Source organism: Elaeis guineensis, chromosome 5 (assembly GCF_000442705.2).
Source record: "Elaeis guineensis isolate ETL-2024a chromosome 5, EG11, whole genome shotgun sequence".
Lineage (NCBI taxonomy): Eukaryota > Viridiplantae > Streptophyta > Magnoliopsida > Arecales > Arecaceae > Elaeis > Elaeis guineensis.
The window spans coordinates 21,054,805-21,078,167 of NC_025997.2; the positions used below are offsets into that span (position 1 = coordinate 21,054,805).

Sequence of the window (23,363 nt, forward strand, 5' to 3'; positions counted from 1 at the left end):
ATATAGAGAAGAGGGGAGGGGGCAGTAGCTATTGGATTTTATACATAAAATAATTTCTTGCTCGAAACCCTAGGTGCAACAGGATTTATATAGACCCTGTATGCTGTGCAGTGCCACATCATTCAACCAATCAAAAAATTCTAATAAATTTTGAAAAAATTCTGATTGGTGGAGTGATATCATTTGATTATATTAGATAAGAACCCCACCCTCTCTCCTAAGTTGGCACCAACATTGGATAAGCTCAATCAAGGTGGCGCCAAAGAGTCCATGTTTATCAGGACTCTTTGGTTCTTATCCATTTGGGGCGCCCACTTTAATCCAATTGGGCTCATGTCATAATCTGATTATGGCAGCTAATTCAATTAGGTTTTGATATGTGGACACTCCATAAAAATCCTTCAATGAGCCCTCTTCAGTTTAAGACCCATATGTCAACTTTTGACAGATGTCCTAAAATGAAATTGGCAGGTGCTAGAAATTAGCAGGTGTTGTTTTAAATTCATCTCATGAATTAAGATAAGCCTTTTCTAAGCTGGACAAGCTTCATTTAGACTGGGAGAAACCTTCTCAAGGTTCTCTGGATGAGTCAAATTATATTTGGCTCAGTAGAGACAGAAAATATTACACGAGGAGAAAGTTAGGCTCAATCATGTGCTAGCATGATTTTTTTGAACCTAATTGATCTAATCCAAATCAATTGAGTTAGCTCAATTGATGACATCCAGACCCTAACCCTTATTTGTGTGACTCAATTACGTTCAATTTCGTATGGTAATGAGATATGTCATGATCTTATCATCGACATCATCGAAACTCCTTTCGTTAGATCAAAACTCTTCTGATTCAGACAATTAGAATGATCGATCATCAATATTATTCTAATTGCTCTCAAAATCCACTAGTGACAACTAGCAGTATATGGTGGCAACCCATCAGAACTAAAGATGAACCTCTTGGTGTAGTTACCTATGTGATTGAGTTCCTCTATCATGAGTCCCGACTGAATTAGGGTTAAGGTGAACTCGTCAAACCCAACATCAGTCATATGAGTTAATCGATCGATTCGAGTCCGATGTGAAATCTTAATGGAAAACTCTTTTTCATTATTTCACTCTACCATAGCCATGGGCTTAAGGACTTGATCTTTCAATTATCATAGGACTACTTCTCTCATCTACCGAGGTTGATAGATCCCATCTTGGTGCGACCTAGTTCCTACAATGAATATGCTATAGCCAACATACACCTCAGGGTTTCGAATGGGTAGGAGACCGAGTTATGGTATAGTCAAACTATAACACACTCAAGGTGAACTATCGATGCACCTCAGATCAAAGAACTAGACACACAACTACAACATCGAGCTAGTCATCGATGAGAAGGTAGACTTCCTTATGACTGCTCGAAGTGGTCACGCTCAGTACTCTCATTCTCAATGAATATCTGTACTCCCACTCCGGTGTCTCCATACCATAGACTCAAGACACATCTATCCTAAGGAAGCGATCATACACCAACCTTTCGGATCGATCACCATCCTCGTGATGATCCTATGGTCAGGAGCTGTTGATGAGTTAGTTATGTAAATTCATGTCTTAAATTTTTAACTCTTGAAAATATGAATTTACATTTTCACTAACTCAAAGGATGTATCACAGACACAATGTACACAATGTGATAGAAGAATAATCTTTTTATTCATTTATAGTCAAAATTATAAATTTATCCTTAGATCTATAAAGGAATGTGTCAGCTGATCTGGCATCTAGGGCACACATCTAACAATCACTCCCTCCACTTATATTGAAAATATTTTTCTTGTAGATGATTTTAAGCATAATCTTTTAAGCATCAATCAATTATGTGATAAAGATTATAAAATAATTTTTGAATCATTCATGTGTATTGTAACTAGTCCTTTTGATAGTACTAGATTCATTGGGCATAGGCACGGCAATGTTTACATGATAGATTTAGATAATCTTTTTATGAAAAATATGTAATATCTTATGGCCATAAATGTTAAAATCAATGAGACTAGTTGGCTTTGGCACCGTTGGCTTGCACATATTTGTATGCACACACTATCAAACATTATTAAAAAAGATTTGATTTTTAGTTTGCCAAAAATAAGTTTTGACAAAGACAAAATTTGTGATGCATGCCAATTAGGTAAACAAACAAGCATTTCTTTTAAAGCTAAGAACATTATTTTAAATTTTAAACCTTTAAAACTTTTACATATGAATTTTTTTGGTCCTACAGGGATAACTAGTCTAAGAGGTAAAAGATATGATTTTGTAATTATCGATGATTTTTTATATTTCACTTGAATTTTATTTTTAGCATCCAAAGATGAAATATTTTTAGTATTTTTCAAAATTTATAGAAAAATTTTGAATAAAAAAATTTATCAATTATTTCAATTCGTAGTGACCATAGCATTGAATTTGAAAATAAAAATTTTGAAAAATTTTATGATTAAAAAGGCATAAATCATAATTTTTCAGCACCTAGAACATCCCAACAAAATAGAGTAATAGAAAAAAAATAGAACTCTTGAAAAAATAGCCCGTACTATGCTATGTGAGAGAAAGCTCCCAAAATATTTTTGGGTAGAAGCAATCAACACAGCATGTTACATCTTAAACCATACTTTAATAAGATCAATTTTAAAAAAAATATCTTATGAATTATGGAAAGGTAGAAAATCTAACATAGAATATTTTCATATTTTTGGTTGTCGTTGCTTTATTTTAAATAATAATAAAGATAGTTTAGATAAATTTGATACTAAATCTGATAAAGCTATCTTTCTTGGCTATTCCACTTCTAGCAAAATTTTTAGAATTTTTAATAAAAGAATACTAGTAATTAAAACTCTTCGATCTGACTGAGGAGGTGAATAACTTTTCAGTGAATTTCTGATATATCAAAGAGAGAATAGGATTCTCTCCCAATGGACCACTCTAGGGACACCATAGCATAATGGTGTCTCAGAAAGGAGGAATCAAATCTTGTTGGATATGGTTCGATCTATGATAGGGTTTGCAATTCTGTCGATCTTCTTTTGGAGATATACACTTGAAACAGTCTGTCTTGTGCTCAATAATGTTCCAAACAAGTCAGTTACACCATATGAGATATGGTTAAGACATAAGCCGAACCTCTCTTACTTTAGGGACTTGGGGGTGTCCAACTTATGTTAAACGATTACAAACTGACAAACTCAGTTCTAGGTCTGATAAGTATAATTTTGTAGGATACCTCAAAGAAATGAGGGGATATTACTTTTACCTGCCTATTGAATAAAAGGTGTTTGTCAGTAGTAAGGCATATTTTTTAAAGAAAAAATTCCTTAGTAAAGGAATAAGTGCCTCTAAAATCAAGCTTGATGAAGTTCGACAGGTAGAAGAACCAACACCAATGATTGAATTTGAACCAGATTTAATAAGATCAAACCCGAAGCCCAATGAATAAACATCCTTAAGATGATCTAGTAGAGTACCACATCGTCGGATAGATACCTAGGTTTCTTGATATGGGATCGGGATCCTATCGAACTCGATGAGAACGATAAGGATCCGATCACCTACATAGATGCGATGCAGAGGTCTGACTCTGATAAATGGCTTGAAGCCATGAGATTCGAAATAGAGTCTATGAAGGTTAATGATGTATGGACATTAGTTGACCCACCTGAAGGGGTTAAACCTGTAGGGTGTTAGTGGATCTTCAAGAGGAAGAGAGGTACAGATGGAAAGGTAGAGACCTATAAAATCCATTTGGTTGCCAAGGGTTATCGTCAGTGTTATGGTATTGACTACGATAAGATATATTCTCCTATAGCAATGCTCAAATCCATTCACATCATGCTTACAATAGTAGCATACTTGGACTATGAAGTCTAATAAATAGATGTGAAGACAGCTTTCCTAAATGGAGAGCTGAACGAAGAGGTGTATATAATACAACTTGAAGTGTTTATATCTATAGATGAGTCCAAGGTGTGCAAGCTTCAAAGATCTATTTATGGATTGAAGCAAGCATTTCGGAGTTGGAACATAGGTTTTGATAAGGTGATCAGAACGTATGGCTTCGTTAGGAACAGAGAGAAATCTTGCACATATAAGTGGGTAAATGATTCAATAATTATATTTCTTATGTTGTATATATTGGAAATAGTATCCCAAAGCCAATCATCAGCCTATTGATGGTTGTGCTCATTTTTATATTTGTACATGAATTATGAATTAATAAAAATTATCTTGATATTTTTCATCACAAAATGTTTCATCTTCTAATGAACTCCTATGTTGTGGTGAAGTTCTTAGGACTATTTAGACTCGACAAAGGAGGATTTATCGTTTAATCCTTAAATCTGTTCGCGACCAAATGATACATTGTTACCAAGGACGACAACATTTATCAAGCATAGGTCGTTGTGTGCCAAATAGGTTGGTTGTCCTCTTAACCAATGAGTGTGGAGACACTGGTATGGCATACAGGTGAGATGTAAGGGTATATCTGCACTGAACGTGACCGACTCTAGAGCTATTTCTGCTGTCAAGATTTGCTCCGATGGAATATGGGTATAAATGTCCCTCCGATCTGAGACCACCACGGTGACTTACAAGCAACTCACTGCACTTAGGCACTGGACTACCTGAATTTCTAATTTAGTGACGGAAGGCTGCTGGGTGTAGTCAAGTACTTGACTTGTCGGTGCGTATGTCAAGATGGGATTGACCACTCCAGTTTAGGAGCTGTGTACAGTCGTATTTCAATTTAGCAAAACTTTGGCCAGGGTAGTCCTTGTGAGGGGTCACAGGACTGTTTGAGTTAAGCACGATTCGGATGATCTAATTAGGGTTGACAGTTTAACCCTGAGTTGTCCTAAACACAGGGGTCAAAAGGATGAATTATACAGTAACTATATTCATGTAGGTTCTGAGTGTTGCGATTGTGACTATTCGACCTATCCAGATGTCGGGTACCATTGCTAGATGGTCACTTCGATTAGTACAGGAATTGGTTCCTGTGCTACCGGCTTAGGTTCGAACCTGTGGGGTCACACACATTAGAGGTTCCTATCTGATCTGATGGCTGATATAGAATCCTACATGTTTGGGACTCAGTGATCGAGAATCAAAATTCTCTGATCACGAGTTCCACACATTATGGGTACCGAGGTCAAGAGTCCCATTGGTTGGGACTTTTCGATCAGGATTACATATCGATGAATTCTGATGTCCGATTGCCCATCGAATTTGGACTCAGTATTTATGAGAGGTTTAATTAGTGATTTGATTGCTAGTTAACTCAATTTGATTGAGTAATTATTTTTAGATCAAGTCCAATTGAATTGGATTCAGTTGGATTTGACCCGATTAGGTTAAGAGTTGACCTAATCGTCAAGATTGTTTGGTCCCTGATTTGATCGGGGGTTGGGCTTAGTCAATTTCTGATTTGATTAAGATTTTATTGATCCTAATTAAGCCTAATTAAGTTGGATTTAAATTAGTCTAATTGGACCTAACTTATTTGGTTCAATTAGGTTGGTTTAAATAATGAAACTACCTTGACCCAATCTCCATGCGCCACCTCACTTCCATTGCACCCATTTAAATTCATGAGAAGGAACTTCTCATGAATTATTTCCTCACACCAAGCCCTCTCCACGCCCCACTTTAATGTGCCAAATGAATGGATAAGGATGATTGGTTGGCCATTCAAATTCAAAATAAAGTTTGAATTTGAATGGGCAATCAATCTTTGCACCTTATCCCTTTTTTTACGCCCCATTTATTACATGAGAAAAAGTTTCTCATGAAATCACTCCATGCATAATTTAAGCCACGCCTCAAGCCTTTAGTGGATAAGGGATGAGTTGGTGTCCATTTGAATTCAAAATTTGATTTGAATTCAAATGTACAATTACTTATCTTTATCCTTTCTTTTGGATAAGATGTTTGAGGTTGTTATAAAAGGAGGAGAAGAGTGGGGCGTGCAAGAAGAAGATTTTTGGAAAAAAATTTTGGGGCGTGAGAAGTCTTGTGCATGAGAAGGAAGTCCATATCCTTCCAAGAGAAAAAGAAAGAAAAGAAAGAAAAATGGATGCAACGTTTCCGGTGAGTTTCCTAGAGTTTTAGCCTGGGGTTCGAGAAGTGAGAAAGTGAGCTACAAGTATCGTGAGCCCACAAAATCTCAGAGAGATCTTCAACATTCTCTCAAGCATGTCTGTTGATGATCCAGAGCATCCAAAGAATCGACAGACATCGATCGAAGGAGTTCAATCAGCATCGGCCGTCAAAAGGGCTCTACAACGAGCTAGCACTCGTGAGGAGTCGATCAGATCGAAAGCTTCGTGTGCATGATCCATTGAGGTCAGACACGCTGTGTGGCTGCATCGCGATGATCAGACTCTTTCGACGGTGATCAGATTATAGCGATCTACTACCCGCACAAAGGTATTGTGTTCTGAACACATTACAATAAAGTGTTTATTGTTCAAATTCGAATTTCAAATTTAAATGAATGCATGCTATATATCATATTTAGATCCTAGTGTAGGATAAATTTATATTAATTAATTAGATTAATTAATATTTTTTCACTGTAAAATCATAATTTTAAAAATTTTTTAAAATTACCATTTTACCCCTGCACTGAATTTCTCCACAAATGATATCAGAGCGAGTTCTTAGATATGATATATATATTAGCATGCGTAGATTAAGTTGTAATCTAAAAATTTAAATTTAAAATTTGAAATTTGATTGAAATTTCAAATTTGAAATTCAAAATTTAAAATTCAAAATTTAAAATTCAAAATTTGAAATTTAAAAATTTGAAATTTGAAATTTGAAATTTGAAATTTGTTTGAAAATTGAAATTCAAATTTTAAAATTTAAAATTTAAAATTTAAAATTTAAATTTTGAAATTGGTATATTTAGATATACTTGATCCAAGTAGTAAGTAATCGAATTGGGTTGGTTGCCATAGCCGTCCGGTCATAGGAGAAAAGCAGGGTTTAAAGGCCCTCTCCTCCCTTTCGATGGGGTCTCCTATGGCGGTAGGGGTGCCGCTGCAATTATATCCCATGCAGATGAAGTAGCGAAAGGAATTAATTGTAAAGGTTCAATTATGAAATTTATCATGAATGTGTTAGATTAGATCTAAAAGAATATTCATGATTTATTTTGATTGAGTTATTTTTTGTTATGTAATTTGCAATAGGATTGCTATTTATGAAATATGCTGATCTATTTGTGAAATGAGTCAACATATTTGATGAACAGAAAATAAAATCTTTCAAATTTAAAAATTATTTTCGAAATGCCAAACCCTGACCCATCAGCCCAAATACTTAATTAAAAGAATTAAGTGTTGTCTAGTAGGTCTAGAATTATGAATTAAGACCTAAGACAATTGCATAAACTTGTGGGTCAATGAGTTAGATGGATTAGGTCCATAATTGGGTTAGACCTACCGTTAGCTTAAAGAAATGGACTAAATTAGAGTAATTGATCAAATCTAATCAAAAGTTGAATTAGATTAGGTCAAGGATACTCTAGACTCAACTCCAATAGTTGTAGTTGAATGTAGTTGAATGGGTCTATGTCTTTAACTAGACCAAGATGGACTTAATTCATGGCTACGCGGTGGAACCCTATTTACTAAGTTGATCAAATTAAAACTAATGAACCGATTGGTGTCTAAGGTAAGTTTGACAGTTTGATCGGTGGTTTTTAAGCGGGAGTTACTCGCAGTGATTCGATCTCTGACGAGTTAATGGCTTATCCCCACCACTGATCTCACTTACCTGGCCAATCTAGTGAATTAGGTTTTGATTAGATCACTTGGTGATTAGGGCTCACCCATGTCATTAAGTAAATCAGTTTGACTGATTTAGGTGCTCCTAATGCCATCTTTAATTAAATCTTTTTTTTTAATCTAACTTGGTGAAGTCAGTGGGAGGATTGAAATTGGCTGGATATTTTCTTCTCATCTATCCTTTAATAAAATCCTCAAAAATTATTAGGTCCCTAAAAATGATTATGTTATATTGATAACTAAGTCATAGCCTCCCATTAAGTGAGTGATAATGAGTCCATTAGTTTAATAATCATTGGAGGCCCAAAGGCCTGGTGCTTATTGACTAATGGAATTATCATTCATAATATGATAATTTGGTTTGAGTCTTTCTGATGGTGATCAGGTTGGCCGGCCAAAGTCAGGCCTGATCATTTATTGGTCTGATTCACCAAATCAAATCATGTTAATGGTTGGACCTAACCAGATCTTTTCAGTGGAGGCCAAAGCCTACTGATTAGGTTCTGGGGCAAAATCAATTACTAGAAGTTGTTTAGAGAAACAACTGGTTATGAACCTACCCATAGATACACATGGATTGACCAACCAAAGTTGGGCTCGTGTGTAGTCTATGTGGATTTTAGTACCCACTAAGGAATTAAAGTAATTCCTTAAATTGGAGGTTGAGGCTACCAGTTCATAAAAATACTGAGAGAAACTTTAGACTAAAGTCCAAATCTTTAGTATTTATACTTTATGTACTAATAGAGGTCTGGTTTTTCTTTATGCAGCTATGGCCACTACCCTATCTCTCCGATCATTATTAGATAATGACAAGCTCATGGGACCTAATTTCGATAGCTGGTATCAAAAATTAAAAATCGTCCTTGAGCATGAGCGGATCCTTTATGTAGTAACGGATCCGGCACCTGAGAAGCCAGCCCCGAACGTTAGAGGGACGATCTGAGACACTTATCAGAAGTGGTTCAACGACCACACCACCGTTTGGTGCATTATGCTGGCGGCAATGAATGATGAGTTCAGCCGCAGGTTCAAGAACGCCCAGCCACAGGAGATGCTTCAAATATTCAACGACTCCTTTGGCATGCCTGACGACATTGAAAGGCACAAAACTAGTTGTGCCATTTTCAATGCTTGGATGAGAAATGGAGCCTCAGTCACTAATCATGTACTGTACATGATCGAAATGATTGAGCGCCTAAGTAAACTGGGCTTTCCCCTGCACGAACAGCTCGGTAAGGATGCGATCTTTAATTCATTGCCCAAGTCCTTCCACCCCTTCCTTACTCATTTTTGAATGACAAAGACTGCAGTAAACTACCACGACTTGTTGGGGTTGTTGCAGAACTTTGAGAAGGACCACCAGCTCCATAAGGAGTCAGTGAATGTTGTAGGAGGGTCTTCTTCTGGTCGTCGACCCTTTAAGAAAGAGAAGAAGAACAAGAAGAAGAAGAATAAGAAGGTGCAACCGCATGCTAGGATGTCTGCACATGGTCAGACCAAGAAGTGCAAGCCCGACCAGAACCAGACGGAGTTCTTTTTTTGCAAGAAGCAAGGGCACTGGAAGAGGAATTGTCCTCTATACATTGCCTCACTAGATCCGAACAGGCCGAAGAAGAAGCAAGGTACTTATATGATAACACCTTGCAACTTTTTCATTTGTGATACTACTACCTGGGTATTGGATACCGAAAGCTCTTATCATATTTGTAATTTGATGCAGGGTCTACAGGTCAGTAGGAGATTTGATGAAGGCGAGAGATTCCTAAACGTTGGAGATGGAAGCAAAGTTTCAGTTCTAGCATTAGGAATCATGAACCTTGTAATCAATTCTCAAAATATAATTCTGAGTGAATGTCACTATTGTCCAAGCTTTTTATTAAATATTATTTCTGTAGGCCTTTTGGCCATGAACAGTTATCAATTTTTAATAAAAGGAAACGTTTGTAATATCATTTTGAATGGTGTTACAATGTTTGTTGGACAACTTAATAATGAAATTTACTTTCTATCACAACCTGTTAATGTGGTTCAAACCTCAGATAAATGCCCTAGAATAGATAATGTGTCAAAAGTCTACCTTTGGCACTGTAGGCTAGGTCATATCAATAAGAACAGGATAAACAGGTTGGCTCAAGAAGGAATTCTTGAAGTAGGTGATTGTGAATTACTTTCAACCTGTGAGTCCTGTCTTCTTGGTAAAATGATCAAATCACCTTTTACTAGAAAAAGTGAGCGAGCCAGTGAACTCTTGGGTTTGGTACATTCTGATGTATGTGGACCCATGAGCTCAAGTGCAAGAGGTGGATATTTCTACTTCATAACCTTCACAGATGACCTATCGAGGTATGGGTATTCTATTTAATGAAGCATAAATCGGAGTCGTTTGAAATGTTCAAACTATTCTGAAATGAGGTAAAAAAATAAATTGAAAAGTGTATTAAAACTCTTCGATCTGATCGAGGAGGTGAATACCTTTCCAATGATTTTATGACATATCTTGGAGAGAATAGGATTCTCTCTCAGTGGACTCTTCCTGGAGCACCACAACATAATAGTATATCTGAAAGGAGGAATCGGACCTTGTTGGACATGGTTAGATCCATGATGAGGTTTGCTGGTCTGTCGATCTTTCTCTGGGGATATGTACTCGAATCGGCTTGTTACCTTCTAAATAGAGTTTCGAGTAAGTCTGTAACCAAAACGTCATATGAGATATGGATAGGACGTAAGCCAGTACTCTCGCACCTTAGGATTTGGGGATGTCCGACTTATGTTAAACATTTAATTACGGACAAGCTTGGACCTAGGTCTGACAAGTATAATTTTATAGGGTACCCAAAAGAGACCAAAGGGTATTACTTCTACCTAGCTGATGAGCAAAAAGTGTTTGTCAGCCTTAAGGCAATCTTTTTGGAAAAGAAGTTTCTTGGTGAAGGGACTGTTGCCTCTAAGATCGAACTTGACGAAGTTCAGCAGGTAGAAAAATCGACATAAGTTGCTGAACCTGAACCGGATTTGGTTAGATCAGATCCGGAGCCCATTGTTCAAGCACCCTTAAGGTGATCTGGTAGAGTACCACGTCAACCGGACAGATACTATAGTTTCTTGGTCCGGGATGGCGATCCTATCGAACTTGATGAAAATGATGAGGATTCGATCACATACATGGATGCAATGCAGAGATCCAACTCTGAGAAATGGCTGGAGGCCATGAAATCCAAAATGGGGTCCATGAAGGTCAACGATGTGTGGACATTGGTTGACCCACCCGAAGGAGTAAAACCTATTGGGTATAAATGGGTCTTCAAGAGGAAGAGAGGCACAAACGGAAAGGTGAAAACCTATAAAGCCCATCTGATTGCCAAGGGATATCATCAACGTTATGGTATAGATTATGACGAGACATTTTCTCCTGTGGCAATGCTCAAATCCATTCGGATTATGCTTGCGATAGCTGCCCATCTAGACTATGAAATCTGACAGATGAATGTGAAGATAGCTTTCCTAAACGGAGAGCTGGATGAAGAGGTGTATATGATACAACCTGAAGGATTCACATCTACAGATGAGTCTAAGGTGTGTAGACTACAGAGGTCCATTTATGGACTTAAGCAGGCATCCCGAAATTGGAACATACATTTTGATAGGACGATCAAGACGTATGGCTTCGTTAAGAATGGAGAAGAGCCCTGGATTTATAAGTGGGCTAATGGTCCAGTAGTAGTATTTCTTGTATTGTATGTGGATGACATTCTCTTAATCGAAAATGATGTCTCTGCATTATAGGGAATAAAGATTTGGCTATCGTCACAGTTCTCCATGAAGGATCTGGGAGAAGCTTCCTACATCCTAGGGATGAGGATCTATAGGGATAGATCTAAAAGGTTGCTTGATTTATCTCAGTCCACGTACATTGATACTATGCTGAAGAGGTTCAGCATGGAGAATTTCAAGAAAGGCTATCTTCCGATAGACCATGGAATTTCTCTCTCAAAAAGGGATTATCCGACAACACCTCAAGAGAGAGAGCGTATGGGTAGGATTCCATATGCTTCGACAGTGGGATCTATCATGTACGCCATGACATGTACACGACCAGATGTGGCATACTCACTAGAGGTAGTGAGTAGATACCAATCTGATCCAGGGGAGAATCACTGGAAGGTTGTTAAAACCATCCTGAAGTATTTAAGAAATACTAAAGACCAGTGGCTTGTTTATGGTGAATCGGACTTGAGACTTATAGGGTTTACAGACTCTAGTTTCCAGTCTGATCATGATGATAGCAAAAGTGTGTCGGGATTTATTTTTACTCTTAATGGTGGGGCTATCTGCTGGAAAAGTTCCAAGCAGCACATAGTGGCTGATTCAATTTGCGAGGTGGAGTATGTCACCGCATCAGATGCTGCCAAAGAAATGGTGTGGCTGAGGAAATTCATCATCGAGCTCGGAGTAGCACCCTCCCTTGTTGGTCCAGTTCTGCTCTACTATGACAGCTCTGGAGCCATTGCTCAGGTGAAGGAACCAAAGGCACACCAGCAGACGAAGCATATTCTACGCTGCTACCATCTCATCCGAAAAATTATGGATCGAGATGATGTCGATCTTCAGAAGATCGACGGGAAGGAGAACCTGGCTGACCCATTCACTAAAGCCATTGCGGTGAAGGAGTTCGACAATTACAAGTCGAAGATGGGTATTAGATATACACCGATTGACTTTAGGCCAAGTGGGAGATTGTTGGGAATAGTGTCCCAAAGCTAATCGTCAGTCTGTTGACGGTTGTGCTCATTTTTATATTTGTACATGAATTATGAATTAATAAAAATTATTTTGGCATTTTTCATCATAAAATATTTCATCTTCTAATGAACTCCTATGTTGTGGTGAAGTCCTTAGGACTATTTAGACTCGACAAAGGAGGATTTGTCATTTAGTCCTTAAATCTGTTTGCGACCAAATGATACGTTGTTACCAAGGATGATAATATTTATCAAGCATAGGTCATTGTGTACCATATAGGTTGGTTGTCCTCTTAACCAATGAGTATGGAGACACTGGTATGGCATACAGGTGAGATGTAAGGGTACATCTGCACTGAACGTGACCGACTCCAGAGCTATTTCTGCTGTCAAGATTTGCTCTGATGGAATATGGGTATAAATGTCCCTTCGACCTGAGACCACCACGGTGACTTGCAAGCAACTCACTGCACTTAGGCACTGGACTACCTGAATTTCTAATTCAGTGACGGAAGGCTGCTGGGGGTAGTCAAGTACTTGACTTGTCGGTGCGTATGTCAAGATGGGATTGACCACTCCAGTTTAGGAGCCGTGTACAGTCATGTTTCAATTTAGCAAAATCTTGACCAGGGTAATCCTTGTGAGGGGTCACAGGACTGTTTGAGTTGAGCACGATTCGGATGATCTGATCAGAGTTGACAGTTTAACCCTGAGTCATCCTAAACACAAGGGTCAAAAGGATGAATTATACAGTAAGCATATTCATGTAGGTTTCGAGTGTTGCGATTGCGACTATTTGACCTATCTGGATATCGGGTACCATTGCTAGATGGTCACTTCGATTAGTACAAGAATTGGTTCCTGTGCTACCAACTTAGGTTCGAACCTGTGGGGTCAATACATTAGAGGTTCCTATCTAATCTGATGGCTGATGTAGAATCCTACATGTTTGGAACTCAGTGATCGAGAATCAGGATTCTCTGATCACGAGTTTCACACATTATGGGTACCGGGGTCAAGAGTCCCACTGATTGGGACTTTTCAATCAGGGTTACATATCGATGAATTCTGATGCTCGATTGCCCATCAAATTTAGACACAGTATTTATGAGATGTTTAATTAGTGATTTGATCGCTAATTAACTCAATTTGATTGAGTAATTATTTTTGGATCAAGTCCAATTGAATTGGATTCAGTTGGGTTTGACCCGATTAGGTTAAGAGTTGACCTAATCGTCAAGATGGTTTGGTCCCTGATTTGATCGGGGGTTGGGCTTAGTCAATTCCTGATTTGATTAAAATTTTATTCAGCCTAATTAAGCCTAATTAAGTTGGGTTTAAATTAGTCTAATTGGACCTAACTTGTTTGGTTCAATTAGGTTGGTTTAAATAATGAAACCACCTTGACCCAATCTCCATGCGCCACCTCACTTCCATTGCACCCATTTGAATTCATGAGAAGGAACTTCTCATGAATTATTTTCTCACGCCAAGCCCTCTCCATGCCCTACTTTAATGTGCCAAATGAATGGATAAGAATGATTGGTTGGCCATTCAAATTCAAAATAAAGTTTAAATTTGAATGGGTAATCAATCTTTGCACCTTATCCCTTTTTTTACGCCCCATTTATTACATGAGAAAAGGTTTCTCATGAAATTACTCTATGCATAATTTAAGCCATGCCTCACACCTTTAGTGGATAAGGGATGAGTTGGTATCCATTTGAATTCAAAATTTGATTTGAATTCAAATGTGCAATTACTCATCTTTATCCTTTCTTTTGGATAAGATGTTTGAGGTTGTTATAAAAGGAGGAGAAGAGTGGGGCATGCAAGAAGAAGATATTTGGAGAAAAATTCTGGGGCGTGAGAAGTCTTGTGCGTGAGAAGGAAGTCCATATCCTTCCAAGAGAAAAAGAAAGAAAAGAAAGAAAAGTGGGTGCAAAGTTTTCGGTGAGTTCCCTAGAGTTTTAGCCTGAGGTTCGGGAAGTGAGAAAGTGAGCTACGAGTATCATGAGCCCACAAAATCTCAGAGAGATCTTCAACATCCTCTCAAGCACGTCTATTGATGATCCAAAGTATCTGAAGAATCGACAGACATCGATCGAAGGGGTTCGATCAGCATCGACCGTCAAAAGGCCTCTACAACGAGCTAGCACTCGTGAGGAGTCGATCAGATCGGGAGCTTCGTGTGGATGATCCATAGAGATCAGACATATTGTGTGGCTGTGTCGCGATGATAAGACTCTTTCGACGATGATCAAATTGCGGCGATCTACTACCCGCACAAAGGTATTGTGTTCTGAACACATTACAATAAAGTATTTATTGTTCAAATTTGAATTTCAAATTTAAATGAATGCATGCTATATATCATATTTAGATCCTAGTGTAGGATAAATTTATATTAATTAATTAGATTAATTAATATTTTTTTACTATAAAATCATAATTTTGAAAAAATTTTAAAATTATCATTTTACCCCTGCACTGAATTTCTCCACAGTATATGGATGGCATTCTCTTAATCAAAAATGATGTCCCTGCTTTACAGGAAATAAAAGTTTGACTATCGTCACAATTCTCTATGAAGGATCTGGGAGAAGCAGCCTACATTCTAGGGATGAAGATCTATAGAGATAGATCTAAGAGGCTGCTCGGACTCTCTCAATCCATGTACATAGATACCATGCTAAAATGGTTCAGTATGGAGAATTTTAAGAAAGGCTACTTTTCGATAGGTTAAAGAATTTTTCTTTCAAAAGGAGATTATCCGACAACTCCTCAAGAGAGAGAACGTATGAATAGAGTTCCATATACTTCGACAGTGGATTCTATTATATACGCTATGATATGTACGAGATCAGACGTGGCATACTCATTAGGGGTAGTGAGTAGATACCAGTCTGATCCAGGAGAAAATCACTGGAAGGTTGTAAAGACCATTCTTAAGTATTTAAGAAATACTAAGGACCTGTGACTTATGTATGGTGAAACTGACTTGAAACTTGTGAGGTTCACCGACTCCAGCTTTCAATCAGACCATGATGATAGTAAGAGTGTGTCGGATTATATTTTTATCCTAAATGATAGAGTAATTTACTAAAAAAATTTTAAGCAAAATATGGTAGCAGACTTTATTTGCGAAGCAGAGTATATCACAGTATCCGATGCTGCGAAGGAAGCTGATGGTTGTGGAAGTTCATCGATGAGCTCAGAGTGACATCCTCCATTGATGGCCCTATCTTGTTATACTGCGATAATACTGGAGCCATTGCTCAAGCCAAGGAGCCGAGATCCCATCAGCTCACCAAATATATTCTGCGTCGTTATCACCTTATCTGAGAGATCGTAGATCGAGATGACATCGACCTTCAAAAGATCGATGGGAGAGAGAATTTGACCAACTCATTTACTAAAGCTCTCAAAATCAAGGAGTTCGATGACCATAAATCGAAGATGGGTATACGATACTGTACCCATTGGCTTTAGTCCAAGTAAAAGTTGTTAGAAATTATGTCTAAAGCCAATCGTTAGACAATTGTGCTCATCTTGTAAATTGTATATAAATTTTTATTAATAAAAATTTTTGATATTTTCATTACAAATTGACCATCTTTGAACTCCTATATTGTAATGAAGTCCTTAGGACTATTATTAATCGATAAACGAGAATTTATCATTAAGTCCTTAAAAATATTCGCGATCAAACGATACACTATTACTAGGATGATAGCGATATCAAGTATAGATCGTTGTATGCCATATGAGTTGGTTGTCCTCTTAAACAAGAAGTGTGGAGACACTGTTATGACATACAGATGGAATGTAGGAGTACATTCGCATCAAACGTGATCATGTGCCGAGCACTCTGCTATCAAGAGTAGCTCGTGAAGGGTATGGGCATAAGTGTTCCTCCAACTTGAGACCACTATGGTAACTTGTAAGCAACTCACTATACTTTAGCACTGGACCATTTGACTTTCTAACTTAGTGATGAAAGGATACTCGGTGCAGTCAAGTACTTATCAAGTCGGTGTGTAAGTCAAGATGGAATTGACCCCTCTAAATTGATAGGAGATATGAATCAGTGTATTTCAATTTAGCAAAATCTTGATCAAAGTAATTTATGAGATGGATTTGAAAGATTGAAATATAATATGGTTGACTTAATTAGGGTTAACAGTTAAACTCTAGGTCATCTTGAGCATTTGGATCAAAGGGATGAATTATACGGTAACCATACGCTAGTAGGTTCTAGAAGGTTGCTTTGCAATACTTCAACCTATTCGATCGTCAGATCATCATTGCTAGATGATTACATCGATTGGTATAGAAAGTTATTTCTATGCTATCAGTTTAAATTCAAACCTATAGGGTCACATGCATTAGAAGACTTGACCAGATCTGATGACTGAAAAAGTCTAATTGGATTGTGAATCTAGTGAAGAGTTCTACTTGGACTAGGACTCTGTGGAAGAGTCCCACTGAGACTAAAATTCTATCATTTATGAAGAATTAATTAGTAATTAGATTATTAATTGACTTAATTTGATTGAGTAAAGAGCTTTGGAATAAGTCTAACTGAATTAGATTCAGTTCGACTTAGATTGGGATTGATATGATCAAACCCGATTATAAGAGAAATTTGATCCTGATTCGATTAGAATTTAGACTCAGCTAATTTCTAATTGGTTTAGGAATTTGATGAGATATTTAGATTTTTAATTGGATTAGGTTCATTTCTATCAGTGATTTCAATCCAAATTTTATTTCGATTAGAATTGAATTATAAATGAAGAGTCCAAGTCAAACTAGGACTCTATCCTTATCTTTTGCACCATATCTGGATCCATGTCAATTTCTCCATGCCTAATTGGATTTGTGTTATGATTTTTTGCATCATGAGAGAGGATCCAATAAGGGTGGGTGACAATAGCTGATGAGTTATAATATTATTTCTTGTCTAATTTGAATGCGATCCGAATTAGAGAGAAGATGCAGACTAGGAAAGATATTTTTTATATATGGTATATTGTTGGTGATATATTATTTTTTTTCTTACTTTTTTGAAGAATTTTTTAGTGTGTGAGACTCCATATTCCTTCTCCATATCTTAATAAATTTTTTGGAATTTTTTGAGATACAAAAAGGAGATTTTGGCATTGATTCATGGCATCCTTTTTTGGAAATCCCTAATTTCTAGTCTATAAAAAAGGGTCGCCTCTCTTGGACATCTAATAATCAATTTCCTTGCTGATTTTTTATTTTCAAAGCCTCTTGTCCTCCTTCTCTCTTTCTCCTCAAGATCTCCTATCACTTTGGAGTGTCCAAGATGCTTGTAGAAGAAGAAAGAGATTAGCTGTCAAAATTATTTGCAGACTAGCATCTTCGAGCCCCTAATCTGGGTCAATCTTCACGTAGATTTTTTTATAGAGGCCAAATGACTTTATGTGACTATAAGTGACCTGACAAACACTCTTTCCAACCATTGGACTAGAGGAGATCAAGGTCAATATTTGTTTGATAACAATCTCTAACTTGTTTTGATTTCTATGATAGATCTAATAGTTAAGATTTAGAATTTCAGCATCGATGAGATCGATGTAATTTTTATTTTCAGATCTAAAGTATATATTTTTTATATCAAAAATTTTGATGTGATAGTCTAAGATTAGATCTTATACATGTGATTAGGATTAAATTATTTAATCTATTATTTTTACTGTATAAAAATTTTAAAATTATATGTACTGCACTGCCACATATTTTCTTCACCAACTTGATCAAATCAAGTGGCATCCCATGCAAACAATCAAAGAAATTGATTAAGAATTTCAACCCTTAATGCATATGATCCAAAACCCAAGGCACCCAATAATTAGAGCCCAATGAATCTAATTCATTTAGGTTATTAGCACGTGATTAATTTAAATTAATCTTATCAAATAAAAAATTTAAGTGTAGAAAGAAAATTGAGTTTAACTATATGCTAGCAAGGTTATCCTGAATCCAATAAAATTTTTTTAAACCTAATTGAGACTGCATAAGCTCAATTACTTATTTCAAATCTAATTTCTTTGTTGTGTGACTCTATAGGTTTAATTCTATCTGGTAGTGAGATATACAATGATCTCTATCATAGTATCATTAAAATTATTTTCAATATATCGAATTAATTTCACTTTAACTCATCAAGAATTATCGATCTTGAGCAATCCTAGTGATCTCTCATAATTCACCAGTAATACCTAGCAGTATGTAGTAGTAACACAGTAGAACTAAAAAAGAACCTCAAGGTGTAGTTCATATGTGATTCAGTCTCTCTATCATGAGTTTTGACTAGATGGCAAGTCATAGATAAATTATTAAATCTCATTATCAGTCATATAATAGATTCAATTAGCTCAAGTCTAATTGTGATCATCATAAAAGTTTTTTTTCATCAATCATACGGCTGTAGCCATAGACTCTCAGACTTAGCCTCTTAAATTTCATAGGACTACTCCTCTCTATCAAGATCGATAGATTCTATCTAGATATGTATTCTACTCCTATAGTGGATCAACTGTCATCAACATCTACTACAAGATCTTAATGAGGTCATATTTATATATCAGTCAAACTCCAGCAGCCTCACTGTGAGTAGTTATACCATAGTAGGTCAAAAGACTATTTAGACAACTACAGCATTAAGATAATCATTGACGATTGATTAAAAATTTAAGTGATCTCTCGTATAGTCATGCTCAGTACTAGTAGTTTTCTAACAACTATCCACACTTATCCCTCAGTGTCTCTACATTATAGATCAAAGACTCATCTATCCTGAAAGAAGTGATTTGTACGTCGGTCTATCCAGATCGATCACCATTATCATGATGATACTATGATCGAGAGTATTTAAAAATTTTATATATGTCTCTAGTTCTCAATATTTTGAGAATATGTATCAAAATATTAATTTCATGGATGATTCAAAGATACACCACTCTTGAATAAAAATAAAACTTATCCTTTTATTGATTAAATTAATGTATTAAGTATAAAATTGTGTCCTAGACTTATTATAATGTGTCAATCGTATTGACTTTTAGGACATACATCTAACATTATAATCATCAGATTATCCTATGGAATGATCCTTGAAATTATGGAAGCTTCTGAATGTATTATATAATATGTTAGCTTTCGAAATAGCTAAATACCAACTGACAGCAAGTAATTAAATATTGCACACTGAGTTCAATTATGAGAACATAGATGCAACTAGTTATAAAATAGTAACAGATGTCATAAAATTATATACGGAGTCATAAAATAATATCGGATGTCATAAAACAATGGAGAAAGTTAAAAAATAGAATAAGACATCATAAAATATTGGTAGAACTAATGAAACATTGTCAAAAATCATAAATAGTATAGAAAGTTGTGAAATAGTACAGATAGTGATGAAACAGTGTCCAAAGTTATGAAACAATTGAGGAAGTCATGAAATAGTACCAAAAGTTATGAAATGGTAGCGGATGTCATGAAATGGTGCAGAGAGTCATGAAACAACATCGAATGTGATAAAATAGTGGAGGAAGTCATAAAATAGAATAGAAACTCTTTTCCTTAGAGCTTTATTAGGTAATCTGATCATTGAAGGTTCATTGCCTTCCCCATCACGAAAGCAAGATATCAAAAGTTGGGATGAAGACTTTGCCCATAAGCCTGAAGAAAAGCAACATCATCCTGTTTGCTCTCCATGACATTACGCAGCAACTCCATCCATGAAAACTTTCATAGCAACCAATCGATTTACGAACTCCTATCACACATGCAGTGATGGACGATGATGATGCGAGGACCACCTTTCGAACAATAGCCAGCCATGTGATTGCTAGTGAAAGCTAATAATTTAGATCAAGGGTATATGGTAGTATTGTAGATATCCACAATGAACAATCTCAGAAGCAAACTAAGCTAGTAGTAGAACCAACAATAAACAGATAGGACATAAAATCCTATTTTGCCTATTAGATTATACTTCTTCTTGTATTGGAATCAAAACATACATGGATTATCAATTGCACATCATTTTAATTTCTAAAAAAAATCTAATTAAAGATGGCAATGTTTATTCAACCATGGCGTATGATCTTCTTAATAATAATAATAATAAAACACACAAAAAACACATATGTAATCTTCTTAAAATGCCAAATGGGTTTTTGAACAGGAAATTTACTTGTGCTCCTCTTCAGTCTGTGGGACTCCTTTCTTTCTCTCCTGATCGAGCCTCCCTCTTAACCTCTTTGCACCAATGTAGTAGGATGGCTTCGACCCTTCATACCCATGGTCGTTCTCCCAATCCAACATAAAAGATGAAGAGCTATAACTAGGGAATGGGATCCACCCAGATTCTATCTTGCTCATGTCATCCTACAAATCCTTGTAATGGGTGATGATATCCTGCACCGACTTCCCCAGGATCATGGCCCCCACCATCTCCCATCGCTTAGGGGTGTCCCTATCGAAGTGCACTAGGGCATCCTCCAAGAGTTTGTTCTCCTCGTGTCCAACTCCTACCCCTCTTTGGGCCAAGAAGCCAACTTGAGTTGGGGAAGCATGGGGTCGATGGAGGAAGAACTTCCATCCAGGAGTTCATCACCATTTCCAGGTCTTTCGAAACTTGAACGGCTATTTTTTGGATGGTATAGCAAACAGAGGGCAAATCCAGTACAAGGAATAGGTCGAGTTATATTATTTTCCAAAAGGAATCAGAACAGATACCTACCCCTCCAAAACTAAAGAGAATCTGAAAAGGAGAGAGCTTGAGGAGAATACTCCAATTTAAGAACACCCTTTTTTTATTTTTTTGGAAAACAAACAAAGAGACTCGACCATCACTAGATTACTAGAACATGATGATGACGATGATGATGGCTAGCAAAATCAAAATTTGAAGCCCAAAAGATGGACCCTAGAGCTCGCCATAGCCATCAAATCTGGTGCCCCAATTCAAAAAGAATCAAAGAGAGTGGAAGCGAATCCACATGGAATCCAAAAGAGCAGAGCCCAGAACAAGCAAGAAACTTGGAAATCGAGAGTATCTATGACATGAGGCTTGTATAAATTGCTAGACTGCAAACCCCTGTAAAACCCTGGACCGCCCACCACCAAAGAGTTTTTGATCAGTGAAAAGGTATAGAGAGCCACGATCAAGTAGAGATAAGGCAAAAAGCGATCTTTCGAGGAGAAGTGAATAAAGAGGCAAAACAGTGATCTTTGGATGGGATAAAAGGGAGCAAAAAGATGGAACAAGAGTAAAAAAAAAGGGATCAAAAAGGAGGAGACGAGAGAGAGAGAGTGCACACTAGAAGAATGAAGTGATCTGAACACCGACCTATTCCTCTCCCCTGGCTCTCTATTTTATTTTCTCTCTCCTATGTATCGATCTAAAAATGGAAGAAATGGGAAAGGAGGGAAGGAAGGTGCCCATGAAGGTGCCTTCATGAATAGTGCTGAAGGCTGAAGGGGAAAGGAGGGAAGGAAGGCACTATTAGCACTATTCATGAAGGCATCTTCATGGTTCATGAAGGTGCCTTCAGTACTGTTCATGGCTAAAGGCACCTTCAACAGTGCTGAAGGTGCCTTCATGAACCATGAAGGCACCTTCAGCATTGTTCATGAAGGTGCCTTCTACCCGATTCATGAAGGAGAGCGAGGGGTTCAAGGCACTACAGGAAGGACGAAGGCTAGTCTAATTTCAACTCCATTCGATTCAGACCCAAGTTCACCAAATGGCTGACCCGCATGGACTAACCACATCGTATGGATTGTAAATTATAACCATAAGCTGAACCCTCGAAACTCCTATTCCTTTATTGCTGGATTATACAACCTAAAGCAGGAGTATTTGATAGATTATATAACCTAGAGTAAGAGGATTTGATATTATATCAGATAAGGATTTAGCTATCATGTATCATGTAGTCCAATGCATCCCACTCAACCTTTCAGAAATGATTATCAAGGCTATGCAAGAGGCTGTGGGTAGAGTAGAGACATCCTTATCTTATACTATGATTTTAACCCATATCTTTAAATATTTTAGGATAAAGCTTCAGAGAGAATAATCAACCAAGATAGTAAAATCAATGAAAGAGCCCTCCATAGAATGTATTTCCTAAAAATTCTTCAAAATTGATGGTCAGTGGACCAAGAAGGGTGGAAGCAGAGATGTTTAGGAGAATATTTTAGTTGAGAAAGAGAAACCTCATTTTAATGGGGGTGGAGCAACAGGATCTTCTAGATCTTTTGGGCCAAGAGATTTTGATGATCAAGTTAGGATGACTTCAGATTTGGTCAGTGCTATGGCTCGGGAGATCACATCTATTGTTCAGTCTTCTCAGTCACAAAATAGTATAAAAAGTTATAAAACAGTGCACAATATCATAAAATAGTTGAGAAAATCATAAAATAACGGAGAAAGTCATAAACAGTGCATGATGTCACAAAATGATGTCGGATATCAAGAAACAGTGGAAGAATTGATAAAATAATGATGGATGTCATAAAATTATGCAGAGAGTCATGAAACAATGTCAAAATTTATAAAATAATGTAGGACATCATAAAATAGTTCAGAAAGTTATAACAAAGTACATGGAGTAATGAAATAACGTCGAAAGTCATAAAATAGTGCAGTAGTGCAGCAAGTCATGAAATAATGCCAAAAGTCATAAAACAGTACTGGACATCATGATGTTGGGAATTATGTCTTAAAA

The 23,363-nt window shown here is 36.8% G+C and overlaps 1 pseudogene; it reads right to left on the minus strand.

The window, feature by feature from the left end:
• LOC105045162 (plant cysteine oxidase 2-like) overlaps positions 1 to 22,257 on the minus strand; it is an 86,950-nt pseudogene extending 64,693 nt beyond the window's left edge.
• Positions 22,258 to 23,363: the final 1,106 nt, after the last annotated feature.